General features: G+C 45.5%; 1 pseudogene; it reads left to right on the top strand.

The window, feature by feature from the left end:
* The first annotated feature begins 15,820 nt into the window (after positions 1-15,820).
* On the top strand, positions 15,821-17,101 carry LOC113195179 (nuclear receptor corepressor 1 pseudogene; annotated as a pseudogene).
* The last annotated feature ends 463 nt before the right edge of the window (positions 17,102-17,564 follow it).

The raw sequence follows: 17,564 nt of genomic DNA, 5'->3' as shown, positions 1-17,564 counted from the left end.
CCAAAGCTAATCAAAAGGGACAAAGAAGGACACTTCATACTGCTCAAGGGAACCATACACCAACAAGACATGACAATCATAAATATATATGCCCCAAATAATGGTGCAGCCGTGTTCATCAAGCAAACTCTTCTCAAGTTCAAGAGTCTAATAGACCACCATACAATAATCATGGGAGACTTCAACACACCTCTCTCACCACTGGACAGATCTTCCAAACAAAAGTTAAATAAGGAAACTATAGAACTCAATAACACAATTAACAACCTAGACTTAATTGACATATATAGACTATACCACCCAACATCAAGTTGCTACACTTTTTTCTCAGCAGCACATGGAACCTTCTCAAAAATAGACCATATACTATGTCACAGGGCAACTCTTAGACAATACAAAGAGGTAGAGATAATACCATGCATCTTGTCTGATCATAATGGAATGAAACTGAAAATCAATGATAAAAGAAGAAAGGAAAAATCAAGCATCACCTGGAGAATGAACAATAGGTTGCTGAGTGATCAATGGGTATTAGAAGACATCAAGGAGGAAATTAAAAAATTCCTAGAGTTAAATGAAAACACAGACACAACATATCGGAATCTTTGGGACACATTGAAAGCAGTTCTAAGAGGAAAATTCATTGCTTGGAGTTCATTCCTCAAAAAAAGAAAAAACCAACAAATAAATGATCTCATACTTCATCTCAAAATCCTAGAAAAAGAAGAGCAAAACAACAGCAAAAGAAGTAGAAGGCAAGAAATAATTAAAATCAGAGCTGAAATTAATGAAATTGAAACAAAAGAAACAATTGAAAAAATTGACAAAACTAAAAGCTGGTTCTTTGAAAAAATAAATAAAATTGACAGACCCTTAGCCATGCTAACGAAGAGAAGAAGAGAGAGAACCCAAATTACTAGCATACGGGATGAAAAAGGCAATATCACAACAGACACTACAGAAATACAGAAGATAATCAGAAATTACTTTGAATCCTTATACTCCAATAAAATAGAAGATAGTGAAGGCATAGATAAATTCCTTGAGTCTTATGATCTGCCCAGATTGAGCCAGGAGGATATAGACAACCTAAACAGACCAATAACAATAGAGGAAATAGAAGAAACCATCAAAAGACTACCAACTAAGAAAAGCCCAGGACCGGATGGGTATACAGCAGAGTTTTACAAAACCTTTAAAGAGGAACTAACACCAATACTTTTCAAGCTATTTCAGGAAATAGAAAAAGAGGGAGAACTTCCAAATTCATTCTACGAGGCCAACATCACCCTGATTCCGAAACCAGACAAAGACACTTCAAAGAAAGAAAACTACAGACCAATATCTCTAATGAACCTTGATGCAAAAATTCTCAATAAAATTCTGGCGAATCGGATTCAAATACATATCAAAAAAATTATACACCATGATCAAGTAGGATTCATCCCTGGTATGCAAGGTTGGTTCAATATACGGAAATCAATAAATGTTATCCACCACATCAATAGACTTAAAAATAAGAACCATATGATCATCTCGATAGATGCAGAAAAAGCTTTCGACAAAGTACAGCATCCCTTTATGTTCAAAACTCTAGAAATATTAGGGATAACTGGATCATACCTCAACATTGTAAAAGCAATCTATGATAAGCCACAGGCCAGCATCATTCTGAATGGAGAAAAATTGAAGGCATTCCCTCTAAGATCTGGTACAAGACAGGGATGCCCTCTCTCACCACTTCTGTTCAACATAGTCCTCGAAACACTGGCCAGAGCAATAAGGCAGACGAAAGAAATTAAAGGCATAAAAATAGGAAAAGAAGAACTTAAATTATCACTATTTGCAGATGATATGATTCTATACCTAGCAGACCCAAAAGGGTCTACAAAGAAGCTATTAGAGCTAATAAATGAATTCAGCAAAGTGGCAGGATATAAGATCAACACGCATAAATCAAAGGCATTCCTGTATATCATCGACAAATCCTCCAAAACGGAAATGAGGACAACTACTCCATTCACAATATCCCCCCAAAAAATAAAATACTTGGGAATCAACCTAACAAAAGAGGTGAAAGATTTATACAATGAAAATTACAGAACCCTAAAGAAAGACATAGAAGAAGACCTTAGAAGATGGAAAAATATACCCTGCTCATGGATAGGCAGAACTAACATCATCAAAATGGCGATATTACCAAAAGTCCTATATAAGTTCAATGCAATGCCAATCAAAATCCCAACAGCATATCTTGTAGAAATCGATAAAAGAATCATGAAATTCATATGGAATAATAAAAGACCCAGAATAGCAAAAACAATACTAAGCAGGAAGTGTGAATCAGGCGGTATAGCGATACCAGACTTCAAACTATACTACAGAGCAATAGTAACAAAAACAGCATGGTACTGGTACCAAAACAGGCGGGTGGACCAATGGTACAGAATTGAGGACACAGTAACCAATCCACAAAACTACAACTATCTTATTTTTGATAAAGGGGCTAAAAGCATGCAATGGAGGAAAGATAGCATCTTCAACAAATGGTGCTGGGAAAACTGGAAATCCATTTGCACCAAAATGAATCTGAATCCCTATCTCTCGCCGTGCACAAAAGTTAACTCAAAATGGATCAAGGAGCTTGATATTAAATCAGAGACATGGCATCTGATAGAAGAAAAAGTTGGCTACGACCTACATGCTGTGGGGTCGGGCTCCAAATTCCTCAATAGGACACCCATAGCGCTAGAGTTAACAAATAGAATCAACAAATGGGACTTACTCAAACTAAAAAGTTTTTTCTCAGCAAAAGAAACAATAAGAGAGATAAACAGGGAGCCTACATCCTGGGAACAAATCTTTACTCCACACACTTCAGATAGAGCCCTAATAACCAGAATATACAAAGAACTCAAAAAATTAGACAATAAGATAACAACCCAATCAATAAATGGGCCAAGGACCTGAACAGACACTTCTCAGAGGAGGACATACAATCAATCAACAAGTACATGAAAAAATGCTCACCATCGCTAGCAGTCAGAGAAATGCAAATCAAAACTACCCTAAGATACCATCTCACTCCAGTAAGACTGGCAGCCATTAGGAAGTCAGACAACAATAAGTGCTGGAGAGGATGTGGGGAAAAGGGCACTCTTGTTCATTGCTGGTGGGACTGCAAATTGGTGCAGCCAATTTGGAAAGCAGTATGGAGATTTCTCGGAAAGCTGGGAATGGAACCACCATTCGACCCAGCTATTCCCCTTCTCGGTCTATTCCCTAAAGCCCTAACAAGAGCATGCTACAGGGACACTGCTACATCGATGTTCATAGCAGCTCAATTCACGATAGCAAGACTGTGGAACCAGCCTAGATGCCCTTCAATAGATGAATGGATAAAAAAAATGTGGCATTTATATACTATGGAGTATTATTCTGCATTAAAAAATGACAAAATCATAGAATTTGGAGGAAAATGGATGGCATTAGAGCAGATTATGCTAAGTGAAGCTAGTCAATCTTTAAAAAACAAATACCAAATGACTCCTTTGATATAAGGGGAGTAAACAAGGACAGGGTAGGGACGAAGAGCTTGAGAAGAAGATTTACATTAAACAGGGATGAGAGGTGGGAGGGAAAGGGAGTGAGAAGGGAAATTGCATGGAAATGGAAGGCGATCCTCAGGGTTATACAAAATGTCATATAAGAGGAAAGGAGGGGCAAGACAAGATAATACAAATGGAAGAAATGATTTACAGTAGAAGGGGTAGAGAAAGAAAAGGGGAGGGGAGGGGAGGGGAGGGGAGGGGAGGGGGGATAGTAGAGAATAGGACAGACAGCAGAATACATCAGACACTAGAAAGGCAATATGTCAAGCAATGGAAGGGAAACTGATATGATACAGCAATTTGTATATGGGGTAAAAGGGGGAGTTCATAATCCACGTGAATCAAACTGTGTAATATGATGTATTAAGAACTATGTAATGTTATGAACGACCAATAAAAAAAAAAAAAGAAAAAAAAAAAAGAAAATGAGAAAAAAAAAAAAAAAGAACAAGAAGAAACGCAGGCAAGGTAAACAGTAGCCACCCACAGGAGAAGAGGGCTCAGGCTGCTCGCGGCTTGTCCAGGCTCCCAGGACTGGTGGAGTCTGAGAGCTGGGAGAACGCCCTGATCCCCCAGTGAGGCCTTCCCTTTACAAGGACCACATGAGAGCATGCAATGAAATGTGGCAGTGCCAGAAAGCAAAGAGACAAAATCTTGTGTTTACCGATAGTCTCTGCTTCTGTACATCTGTCCTCTTCAAATATCTCACATTGTTCTTCTTTTTTTTTTAAAAAAAAAAAAGCCATTTTCTAAAGAGGTAAAAGCAGGACACTCCATGGAGTCTGAAAGCACTTTTCAAATGAAAAGGAGGCCTTTCAGTGCCCTCAAAGCTGGTTCATAAGGAAGAAGCTCCATGGCGGGCGGGGGCTGCCTGGGGTGAAGCTTAATCAGCAGAGGTGAAGTTGCAAGCAAGTCAGGGTTGTCAGGTTAGCTCAAAGGCAATCACTTGGTGAACTTCTGGAAGGCAAGGCAGCAGGGGTGCAGGCAGAGCCTTTGCCTGGCCTGTGTGAGGCTTCAGGACCAAACCCAGTACCAGGGAAAGTCCACTTCCTTGAGCACGAGGGGCCCTGGGAGCTACGTTTGCAGTCATGAGTCTCAGGTCATCTGTGATGACAGCTGAGAAGCTGGAGGACACCTGTGCCCAGCTCTGACACAACCAATCCTTGGATTTCCACTGCCCGGGCATCAGGGTCTCTGAGGGCCTTTGGGACCATGAGGGGACAGATGGAAATGGGACTAGTATCTCCCCACAGGAGTGTAGGTAAACCCCCACTCCAGGTTCCCATGTATGAAGGTGAGAGCCTAGCGGCACCCTGAAGAATCTGCTTATCCACACAGCAGAAGGGCCTCCGCTTCTGCCTCCACCCACCTCGCTGTGGGCACCCTCCACTCCTGTCTGCCTCCTCTCTGACCCCTGTGCCTTTCTGACTGCTTCTGCCTTGTCCCTTCTCCTCTCCTCCCGTCCTCTTCTTATCTTCGTCTTCTCTCCTTCCCTCGTAAAATCCCTTACTATTTTCCTCATGGTTACCTACGAAGTGAGCACAAATTACAAGCCCTGTATAAAGTTCCTCATGAACACGGAGAGCAGTAGGGGGCCTAAGGTATGATGATGAAGGAGGCCAGTGCTGGGTTCTGTCGCACAGAAGGGAGACTATAGCTAAGAACAGGCCGTGTACGTCCAAAGCATTCCAACAGGGGGTTTGAATGTTCTCACCATTTGATGATAAATCTTTCAGGACATAGGTACACTGAACCTGATTTGGCTGTTGCACAATATATACGTGATTCAAACACCACATGATATCCTATAAGTAGGTACAATTATCATGTGTCCATTTATTAAATATTTTTAAACTTCATTATGAATTATTCCTGTTAGAAATGATTAATACTGGGCTGGGGATGTGGCTCAAGCGGTTGTGTGCTCTCCTGGCATGCGTGCGGCCCGGGTTCGATCCTCAGCACCACATACAAACAAAGATGTTGTGTCCGCCGAGAACTAAAAAATAAATATTAAAAAATTCTCTCTCTCTCTCTCTCTCTCTCTCTCTCTCTCTTTGAAAAAAATTGATTAATAATAATTAATTAATAATAATTTTAGAACCAAAACTCTCCAAGCATGCAAATTATACCCACCAAAATTTATCAACTAAAAAATTAGATAAAATATAAATTATTCTTGAGAAAATCTAGTGAGGAAAACACTGATCCCCCCAAAATCACCCTTGGTAGAAATAATGGCTGTAAGAAAAAAACTAATAGCCAAAGCTATCATCTTGTTTTAAAAATGATTTATGAAGACAAAAATGAATGCTCACATAAACCTTAAGTGAAAAGAATGGATTCTGGTGAAAGTGATTTTAGCAAAATAAAAGTGAAAATGGAAAAATATCACAAACCATTAAGCGTACTTTGTTGAGAGTTAATCTGGAGCTAAGCTGGTGCTGTGGTTGGCTCCAGGAGGACTTCCCTGAGTCAGGTTACTGTTGGTGCAGTTCTGACTAAGTGCTTGTAGTAAGAGTGTCCTCAGAGTCCACAGACTGAGGTCAGCACAGTAGATTCTAACCCTCCTCCACATGGACCCAGATAGCCAAGCTCATATGCGATTTTCTCAGCCAGGAAAAGCTTTTTTTTTTTTTTCTGGATTACAGAGTTTTCATCTATTTCAGACAAACATATTGGAATAAATTTCTTTGTTGATCTTATTGTATGATTATCCAGGTAAATACTCTTCCAAGGCAGTATGAATGGAAAGAGATCAAAATAAACTCAGGGAGAATCCCTTTTGGTCACACAATGTGAAGACTGAGATAATTCATCATATAAATGACACAGTTAAAGCTGTGAAAACACTTTGTCACTTAGACAAAGAACAAAAAAAAAAAAAAGATTTTCTTTATAGAGTGAGACAAAAAAAAATCTCCATTTTTCATTTTGAGATTCTGAAAGATAGAATATGAGACCCTGTAGAATCTATCTAATGGTCAGGTTTAGGGAAAAATCCTCAAAATTTTATTATTCTATATTTTATACTGTTGGCCAGAGAGAATCTTTAAATTCTCTTAATTCACTTTAATGTTGAACTATACACTTCAATCACAGCAATCACAGATAATAAGGATCATGGATGTAACTCATGATTACTAAAGGGATGGTCAGCATAAACGTGGGCTAGTTAATCAATAGGTACATGAATTTACTTTGTGTTGAGTCTGTTCTCTAATTTCAGCACATGTATCAGATCTCACAGCATAAAACACTGTAAAGATATTCCTGTTTGAAGTCATTCTCACTAATTCCTGCTTCTAATTTTGAGGTTGTTGGGTATATCTTGACAGCCCTCAGGGAGCACATAGGCTTAACCAAGTCACTGCCCTGCAATGGTCTGTCCAGGACAACCCACAGACCCACCATAGGAGTTTGGTCTCGGTTTAGACAACTAATGGCCAAGCCTACCTGAGCATATTGAACAAATTTTAAATCACCCAAAAAGGAGGTTCAAAATCATAACGTCACGTTGTAATTCACAAGTGTGCACAGTTTTATTGACTAACATATAATTTAGAAACAAAGTTAACAAGCAAATGTGGCCATTTAGATCATTTTTGTATAGATGGCATCATATAAAACAAAGCATTCAAACAAAAACTCAGTTTCCTTGTAGAATTATGGCAAGAAGAAGATTCAGAGGCCACCAAGACTCTACTCCTATGCGGGCTTGGCAGTGGTGGCCTTCACATGGTGACGGAGAGGACAGTGGCAGCTGAGGCAAAGCATTAGGCATATTGTACACACTGGCTCCCACTAGGCCCCGTGGGGTGGTCCTACCAGGTCCCCATGCACAGGTGAGGAGCCTGCCTGCCTCACAGGGCAGAGAGAAGCCTGTCCACTAGCTCAGACCATCCAGCAGTGCTCAGACCAGCTCAGCGTGCAGCCCCATCCCTGCAGCTCAGCTCTGGAGTGCAGGTGGAGGATGACATGCAGAAATCTAAGCTGCAGCAGAGACTCGGTTCTGTGAGGTAGAAGGCAACCCCCTGAGGCTGCAGCTCTGAGGGCTGCACTTCTCTGACCAGGTGACAATATGTCCTTTCCCAGGACGAACTTAATTTCTCACATGAGTTTCCCTTTCTGTTTGAATGACCATTAAAGGCTGCTGGGGGCTCCTTGTCCCTTAAGGATTCCTGGTGAGTGTCCTTCTGGCATTTTCCTCATCTCTTTAAACTTTACCTTGTGCTAGGTTTTCCCACAATCCTTCTGGGAGGATCTGCGAGAGCAGAGCCAGAGGACGCAGCAGACCAGGCTCTGCTGTCCTCACAGGCTCCTCCTGGTCCAACCCTTCGCAATTCTGATGTGTCCTTGAAGATCACCAGGTCCAGAAAGGCAATGTGCAGTTTAACCCACGAGTTTAAACAAACAGGTGAGGAGAAAGCTTACAATTAAGACAAGTTTCTGTTTAACTTCTCCCCTTGCCTTCTACCTCACAGAACTGAGTCTCTGCTGCAGCTTAGGTTTCTGCATGTCGTCCTCCACCAAACCCCTGCACTCCGGGAGCTGAGCTGCGAGAACTGGGGCTGCGGGCTGAAAGCTATGCATTTAACCCCTAAAAATAAAATGGAACGGCTCTTCTTATCTGTTCATTTCTTAGATTTTCAAGAAGAGGCAGGCATTGTGACAGGTGCAGGGGACATGGTGCAGCATGGCAGGCAGACCCTCCAGGGGTTCTCAGGACCTGGAAGACTCAGATAGGAAGGCAGATGTGAGAATTAAGCTTGAGCAGAAGCCATGGTGGTGTTTCAGAGAGGCTGAAAGAGGAAGCTCCAGCTCCCCTTTTCATGGTCAGGAAAAGCTTCATCAAGGCTGCAATGATTCATGGGAGTCTCAAGGGAAGAGTTTCCAGAGCAGAGCAAAAGGGTGCAGGTGGCATGTTCCAGGCAGGACATCCAGAGGCACCAAGACCCCAGGCTTAAAGCATGGGGCCTATGCCGGGTTTCACGGGGTCAAGGTAGTGTTTGACACTGAGGGGAAGAATGTGCAGGGAGGGGAGGGTCTGGGAGGCTCCGCCCCAGCACAGAGGCTGTGGGCCCCACTAGAGTTTGTGCTTCCTGGGGGCAGAGGAAAGCCAGTGGGATGACAATCAGATTGTAGTTGTGTTGGCTTCAGCTTGGACGGAACAGGAGGAGTCAGAGAGCAGGGGCAGAGAGACGCCCATGCACTAGCTGAAAGACGTTGAGGGTAGACTGAGGCCAATGAGGACACAGTTGGCTGATACCCTCGTGGGACACAGGAAAGGCCCCCAGGCCATGAATCCCCCCTCTATTGGATACAGGTGACCTCACCAGCCCAGCCTAGAGCCACCTGCAGTGCACTTGCAGCAGGCAGTGGCTTTGGGGGTGTTGTAGGGTGATGAGGAAGGGGGTAAGTGCCACAGACTCAGGGAATGACAGGCCTGGGATGTCGGTCCCGACTCCACAATGGTGACTAAGCCAGTGATGGTTCCACTTACCAAGAAAGAAGATGAAGTAATAAAAATAGCCCGAAGGAACAGAGAACCTGGTCAGAATGAATGCTTCCAATGGGCACCTAATAGCATGTCCAGAGGGGCCTCTTGATGGTCAGCAGTGCCCAGCTCTGCCAGGACGCACTTGCTCTAGGCCCCGATCTTCAGCCTCATGGTGCCAGCATCTCCAAGGCCCGTGTCCTACCCCTGTCCCAACAAACATGGGCTGTGCCTCAGTTCTCAGTGGTGGGTATGTGGCTGCGGGAGGACAAGCTCCTTGAAGAGCTGGCTCCTATGTCCCTTTTTCCTGAGAGGTGACCTGGAAAAAGACAAGCAGCATCTGGGGCTCCCAAGGCAGGGGCGAGGCAGCAGGACCAACACCGTTCCTTGTGTCCAACGGGGACTGAGGCAGGCCCTACTTGTCCTGTGACAGAGCAACATAACCACACCAGGAGCTACCCAGGACACCAGCAGCCACGTGAGGACAGCAGCCAGGAGGCTTGCCCTCAGGAGCTCCAGGACCAGAGGCAGTGTCCTGTGCAGGGGTGGAGGCTCAGGAGCTCTTTGTCATTGGTCAACAGGACCAGCCTGCCCTCCAGTAGACAGCACAGCAGGACAGGCTCTGCCCACCCGGCAGCAGCAGCAAGAGACCCAAACTCCAGGGGCCAAGGGGACATAGGAGCTTCTCACGTCCCAGCAGGTTGGCTGGGACTCTGTGCTGCCTGTCATTAGCCTTCTGAACTCAGGCTGATGAGAAGCCACTAGAGAGGGCTGTGCCATCCAATGGCGTGGTCCCCAGCCACTTGAATTTTCATTAAAATTTGTTAAAATTCAACACAATTAGCAGTTAAAGTTCTCGGTTGTGCTAGACACATGGCAAGTTCTGGATGCTGCAAGTACCCAGTGGCTGTTCTGCCAACAGAGAAACACATCTCCATCCCAGGAAGTTCCCTGGACGTACTGAGCCATAGCACTGGGGTTGGGCTATTTGTCTGGACGATTAAACATCACAGGGGGGTGGGCCTATAGTGCAGTTCTCTGTGCCAGAAAACAGAGACAGAAGACTTTGATGAGCATCCACTTGTGACTCAAAGGAGCTCACTACTCCCCCTTTCCTTTATCATCACCCAAGAAGAGAACTCATGACTTAGACATGTAAAAGGGAATGGAAGGACTGGGGTTGTGGCTCAGTGGCAGAGCACTTGCCTGGCACACATGAGGCACTGACTGGGTTCAATCCTCAGCACCACATAAAAATAAATCAATACAATAAAAAGTTATTATGTCCACCTACAACTAAAATTATGTTTTATAAAAGGTGAATGAAAACAAGTAATGCAAATAATTTAGTGTTTTTTTCTCTAGAATGTCACAAGTTGTGAGCTCAGAATTAAATTTTGAAAATAGCAATTAACAGCTATTGAAGTGTTCCTGAGATCCTCTGCATTATGCACCTTATGTCATCTTCCAACGACGCTGTGTAGGTGTATCACAATCCTCACTTCAAATATGAGGAACCTGAGGCTCAGAATAGATGAGTGATTTGCCTAGCAGATTCTACATGACCTCAAAGTATATTCAGAGATGGAAAACACTACTTCCCAGGCCTTTCTATCTTTACCTTTCATTTCCATAATATCTCCTACAGTGTTGACTTAACTTGCCCCCTCTGAATCTCGTGAGGAAATTGAATCCCTAGTGTGCCATTGTTAAAGGAGGTGCAGGCGGGACCTTGGAGGAGACAGGGCGCAAATGGTCCACGGTTTATTCCAGAGCCGGCCTGCTGCAGAAGCCAATCTGGCCAGGCTCATGCTGCCTTGTGACTCTGCCAGCAGGAAGCCATCACCAGATGTGGCCCCATGACCTTGGACCAGGACCATGAGCCAAAATAAACCTCTGTCTTTATAACTTGGCCAGCCTGAGCTATTGCATAACTAGCAATGAGAAATGGACCAAGACAGGTCTTAGAGATGCCGGGTAGGTATTTTGAGCACACAGGTAGGAAATCTGAAAGCATATGTGTACACAGGTGTGCTCTTGAAATCCACATGCACATGGCCGAGCCCCTCGGAAGTCCTGGAAATCTCAGTATGTGAACTTGTACGGGGAGCTTGGCTGTGATGGGGAGATGCTTCCCATGCTAACTGCTGTTCTACCTGTCTCTTAGTTGTCCCCCAGTGCCAGCTCTCCACCTCCTCAGATGCAGAAGTGGCAGTCCCTGATCCATGTGGATGTGGGGGCTATGGCCTCCCAGCCATCCCAAGGCTGGTCAGGAGCCTGCTCCTGCACCCCTTGCTTCCTGGGTGATACTTGGGTGAGGACTCTGACTTCTGGGGCCTGTGGGTGGTAAAGCTGCGTGGCAGGCAGCCTGGGCTCCTCTCTCCCCTCCTCACTCCTCAGTGGATAAACGGCACCATTTCAGCAATTTTAAAGGCGACTTTTGATAAAATATGCATGTAGATTTACTTCGGGGCTGGTACTAGGCTGTAAATTCATAGCAGGTCAACCATGGAAAGCCCTTCAGTTAAAAAGGAAGAAACAAAATCCAGTAACTAGAGTTTCCATCAGCATTTATCTTTCAATGAAAAAAAAAAGTGAATGTATATTTTTATTTTTTTTTAATGAAGAGCAACTGGCTGGAGCATCTCAATAGCCTGGCTCACAGGTCTCTCCTGTGATATGTGCACAAGGGGCATCCTCCGTGTCACCAGCCATTTCCCCAGGGCCCCGGGCCTTGACTGCAGATGGGAAGCATGTCCCCCTTCACCTCCTGGGCATTTGAGGGCCACCTGGGTCTCCTGCTCCTGGTGACAGCACAGCATGAGCAGAGCCCCAGATGGAAGCGCTAAGCTGGCCGTGGCCATGGGCCAGCAGAATCCCGGAACCCCAGCTCCCTCTCTCCAGGAACTCGTCCATTCCGGAGTGGGTACCCTCTGGCCTCAGCCAAATGGAGGCTGCAGATGGCTTCAGAGTTTTTATTTGCCAAGAATTTGCTGGAGCCCATAAAACAAATTTCCACGGCTGGGGACCCCGTACCCTTTTTGTTTGTTGTTATTGTTGCTTTTAATCCAGGACACCGTCCAAAAGTTTGCAGCCTGCGTGAACTGTGTCCCTCTACTGTCTAGTTTTATCTGGCCTGGGAAGAGCAAACAAACAGCAGTGCTTTTGTAACAAGGTACAGTAGAGGTTGCTGGTGTCTGGTGTTGGCTTTATCACCTTCCAAGAGAAATCTTAAAGAAGGGGGAACTAAAACATGGGATCCATTATGTTGAATAGGTTCTTGTCAGGTGGTAAGAGCACCAAAGAACTCAAACTTATCTTTCTCACCACTTGCATCTGTAGGACAGTGCCCTGTGTTACTGATGGCTGTACTCATCAGGCCACTCACAGAGGGGTCACAGAATGCCAGACCCTCACCCTGATGCTCGCTCTCCGCCGGCAGAGTATTGAAGATAATTCTGTAGGATAATACTTGACACGAAAGAGACTGTAATGATATGTGGCAGAGCCTCGTGGATTTCAGAGCTATTCAGATTTATCCCAGATGCCACCAAGTGTTCCATGTCTATCTTTTGTTTTAGTTCAAAATAGGAAACAGAAAACAGAGAAGGTAAGAGAAACAGCACATGGACCTGCAAAGACAGGCACACTTTCTCCTGTGGCCCGACTGGTACCTTTGAAGGTTTAATTCTTCCGGAAACCATGACATGCATACAGCCTAGGAACCAGACTAGGTACTCACCTGTGAATGAATGGATAAAGAAAATATGGCATGCTTACCCAAAGGAGTTTTATTTGGCTGTCAGGAAAAAAGAGATTATGTCATTTACAGGAAAATGGATGGAACTAGCGACTAGTACCTTAAGAGAAGTTAAGAGAAATAAGTCAGCCTTGGAAGTCAAGGGTCATATGTTTTCTCTTATATGTGGAAGATAGAGAGGAAAATAGAAAAGATAAGCTGGGGGCGGGGAGGCTTTTGAAAATCAAAGAGAGATCAGTAGCAGAAAGGGATCCTAGGAGAGAGTGGGGAGGGAAAAGGGAAATTCTGAGAGTGACATTGGCTGGGTTACATTGTTACGCTGTGTGCAAGCCCGAACATGTAACAACCAATCCCGCCATTCTGTAGGACTATAATGCACCAAATAAAAAATGTGAAGGACAAAAAGTAAAGAACCAAAAATTTATTCTTTTCCTAGCAGAACTTAAACCACCTAATCAAAGAATTGACCTCGCGATCAGATTATACCTGGAGCTTGGATTTTCAGGTTCTGTGGCCCCAACTATGAACCAATTCACACGGAGGAAACTGTGTAAATATGGGCAGTATATGAGCACATGTGTGTGTTCGTATGTTCATATGCATGTGGACTCAGCTGTGTTGTGCTGGCGCACTTGCGCGTGTGTTCGGCTGTGCTTGTGGTGGTGTGGCCTGCGAGGCTGCGCAGCCTGAAGCCTCTGCTAGGAAGGCACTGACTGAGTCACAGCAGACCCCCGCACCCACACCCCTTGAAGGAGCTCCAGGCCTCAGGAATAACACACCTGAAGCTATGAAAACTTTTAAACACTAGTGATACTTTTAAAAGTAAAATTAGAAATTGGTTTCACACTGTGGATGTAAATGTGAAAAAAATGAATGTCTAGGGGAGACAGAGAATGGGGGCCTCTCAGGGAGAGGAAGCCTGCACCTGGGTAGCTGGGGTCCTTGTTATTAAGGATGTCATGTTTGAAGAACACAGAGGGGAAGGCAAAGCATACTCCTCCCTGCTGGCAGCCATTCCCATTTGTCTTCCAGGAAATGCAAGTGGCCAGGTGCCGTCTGCAGGGTGCTTCAGCAGTTCGAAAAGTCTGGGTTCAAAGTTTCCTGCAAAGGGGATACAGTGTACCCCAGGAAACCCCCAGCACACAGTCAGCTCTGCCTTTTTTTAAAAGAGTCCCCAAGGCTTGTCCTGACCCCTCTGCCTTCCCAGCCCACATGCAGCCCTGGATGTAGCAGGGAAGGCTGCTCCTATCAAAGGCCTCCAGTGTAACGAGCCAATAGCAGCTCCTGCCGCCTCTGGCACCCCCCTATAAGGGCATCAGGTTAGGCAGTGCGTGCAGCGCTCCCTCCTAAGAAGCAGTTACAGAAAGGGCTGCTGCCTACTGACGGGCCTGGACTAAGCCTTAGACTGGCATTATCATACTTGGCTGCAGAGGGGCCCTGTAAAATGCGCTCCACTACCAAGCTCCTGCTCCGGTTGACAAAACAGGAGAGTCGAAGTAGCAGTCAGCCGGGAACTCAAAGTGCACCGCCTCTTACTCCAAAGCCATTCCCTAAGAGACTGATCTGCCTCTCCAGGACCCAGCCCCAAGGCATCCTGCCTGCCAGTCTAGAGCCAGGCCCTTGAGGGACCCTTGCTTGCCAGATACATTTAAGTTTTCAAAACAATGAAGCCCACCTAACTTTCCCTCGACCAGCAAGTGGTTTCTTTTAACTCTTAGAAGTAAAACAAGAACCGTGGGCTCAGGACACTGCAGACAGAGTTTAGACCCTCCCCGTGCAAAGGAGGCTTCTATCCAAGACAGAAACCTGTGGACGTGCAAAGATGCAGGGCCCAAGCGGAGAACAAGAAGTGAGAGGAAGCGCAGCAATGTCTGGATAGAGAGGCCCACGTTTCACAGACTCACGGGAGGCCAGTCTACAGGTGGGAGGCAGGTCACAGCTCCATTTCAACCAGTGACAGAGAGCTTGCACCAGCTTCTAAGATCTAGAGGAGCAGGGCCCGAATCAAGGGATACAAGAGCCTTCAAAGAGAAAGGTATAGCCACTAATCTGAGGGGCTGGCTCAATCAGCATTTCCCTGAGTGGGCCAAGATTAAACCGCAGCTTCCCTTGTGCAAGGTTGGCCCTCCAAGCCCTCGCCCTGGAGTGAAACTCATCAGTGCTCTTGAACCGATTCTTCCTGTTTGGCTCTGGAATGAAAGAAGGCACTGCAGGAGAGGAGGTGGCAGACTGGGGAGGGCGAAGGTGGCAAAGGTGTCCTCCAAGAGCAAGTGATGAGCAATGAGCTCTGACAACCCCTGAGGCTGGTCACAGTGCAAGCAGGGCTCCTCAGGACCATGTGATGAGAGCAGACTTGGAGCTGGAGAGACCAGGTCTCCATCCTTCACCCCAGCTCCACAACCTCAGGTCCTAAACCTGCATTTCCTCGCCGCCGGCAAAATGAGGCCTTTGTTCTGCAACCTGGGCTGTTGTTGAGAGGCATGCCTGGCATCCAGTCTGTGCAGTTCCTGAGGAAGAAGAAGCACTTGCCCAGCACAGGTCTCTCTCCTCTTCCCTTCTCAGAATCACCCTTCCCTACCAGGAAACCTGTTTAGACCAGCCAGACTATCAAACACCAAGTTCAAGAGCCCAACTTAACACCCAGAACAACACTAGAGGGCCACATCTGAGAAGAAAGTCAACCAGAGGAAGCACTCAGGACATTTGCTGCCAGCCTTGAGTGACTGGATTGTGGAGACTCGCTCCTGCCTGCAGAGGGGAGGGCCTGGAAGAAGGAACAGCATCAGAGCTTCCCTAGTACCTTGCACACCATGTCTAGCCTCCAATTGAAGACTACCACACATGTCAGCAACTAGGAAGAGAGAACAGGCAGTGGAGCTGAAACCCAGGTGAGGCAGGCACCAGAATCTCCAGACACAGACTTTGAAATAGCAGGATGCGCAGGTTCAGAAAATGTATAAACAGAAGGTGGCAGGAGCAGCAGCTGGGGTGAGTGCCTCCCATGCTCCACAGGCTCCCTATGGCTTTCTGGAAACATGACCATTTATCAGACTTGATCTCAGAGCCCTGTGAGGACTTTTTACTGATGATGTCAAGTTCAGGCTACCCTCCCAACTAAGGGACATTCTGCAGAGAACAGTGCTGCCCTCCCCACTTGGTCCACATGCCTTCCCAGCACCCTCCACAAGCAGGAGTTTGGGTCCCCAACTAGATAGCTCTGGCAGCAGGAGAAGCATCTTGGAAGACAGCTTTCCTGTCCTTCAGAATTTTACCCCAGCTCTGACACTCAAGAAAGGAGAACCAGATAGGTAGAGTTTCACTGAGGCCCAGCCCCAGGGGCGTTCACAGGAATCTGAGTGACAGCATCTGGAGTAGGTTGCTCATACCCATTTTCAGCATGTCCATGAGACAGTTTCACCTTTTAGTGTTCACACTGCCAGGAAGACCGAGATCTGTCAATGCCAAGAAGGATCCAGCATTTGGAGGCAAAGGTGAAGCTCCATCCTCTGCAATCTCTTGATGACCATGTGGAGATGATCAAAATGCTTCACTTTCAAAGCTTTCTAAAGAAGAGTTAACCCCAAGTATGTATTGTGTAGCTTGATAAATTGCAAAAGCACAAGAGCAGATCCTCAATAGAAAAAGAAACAACAGCTTGAAGAAGCAGCCGCTAACACTCCAGAGCCCCAGAAGCCTGGGCCCCCTCCTCCCGATGTACAGAAGCAATGCAGAACTGTCCAAAATATTTACGATGAGAATCAGAAAAGAGCAGAAGCAGCTCATAAAATTTTTGAAGGTCTTGGCCCAAAAGTTGAACTGCCACCCTATAACCAACATCAGATAAAAAGAGGTGCCAAAAGAACCTCAAGACAAACCAGGTGATGAGGGCAAACTCACTTTTTAAAAGAAGAAATCATCCAAGAAACAAAGGGAAGAAAAAAAAAATCTGCCAGAATTATGTTGAGCTCATGGAGGAGTGGGAGAAAAAAATGAACAGAAGAGAGAATCCTCAGAGGAAGGCTAGAAAGCAAAACAAGGGAGTGCGGGGAAAGCAGTTTGCAGAAATGCTAAAACAAAGAGATCAGCAAGAAACCTTTCAGCCTATGCTGGACATGGGGGGCAGGCCTTGCAGCCTCCATTGCTAGGAGCAAGCAGGAGATTTCTGAAATTATGGATCATCTTTCAGAACAGAATAAGGAGAAACTAATGTGGCAGCTGTGGGGTCCCATCTGAGATGTTTGATGGGTCAAGTTCATTAACACAAATGGGCTTATGGAGGACCAGAAGAAAAAAATGGAATAAAAGGAAAAGGATATAGCAGAAGAAAAAAAAAAAACAGAAAAAAAATAGAGAAGAAAGATGAAGAAGAAAAAGATGAAAAAGAGAACTCTTAAGCAAATACCAAGAAAAAGGACAAGAGGAACACTACAAGAAAAAGGAGAGAGCCTAGGTCATGCCCCAGGACCAAGGACTGACCAGAGTCAAGGCCACCAGAAGGAAAAGGCTGAATCACCAAGCCCATGACAGATGAAGCTGCAGCTAGCTGCCATCAAGAGCCCCACCACCCCCACCAGAGCCCAGGTCAAAAGAGCCATGGAGACCTCTGGATGAAGAAGAAGAAATGGAAGCTAACAAATTTGTGTTTGGGTTAAGTCTTCTGGTTATCAACCACTAAGAGCCAGGCGCATGGTGCACA

Source organism: Urocitellus parryii, chromosome 2 (assembly GCF_045843805.1).
Source record: "Urocitellus parryii isolate mUroPar1 chromosome 2, mUroPar1.hap1, whole genome shotgun sequence".
Classification (NCBI taxonomy): Eukaryota; Metazoa; Chordata; class Mammalia; order Rodentia; family Sciuridae; genus Urocitellus; species Urocitellus parryii.
Note: the sequence above shows the minus strand (reverse complement) of the source record. Positions and strands in the feature narration are given on the sequence as shown.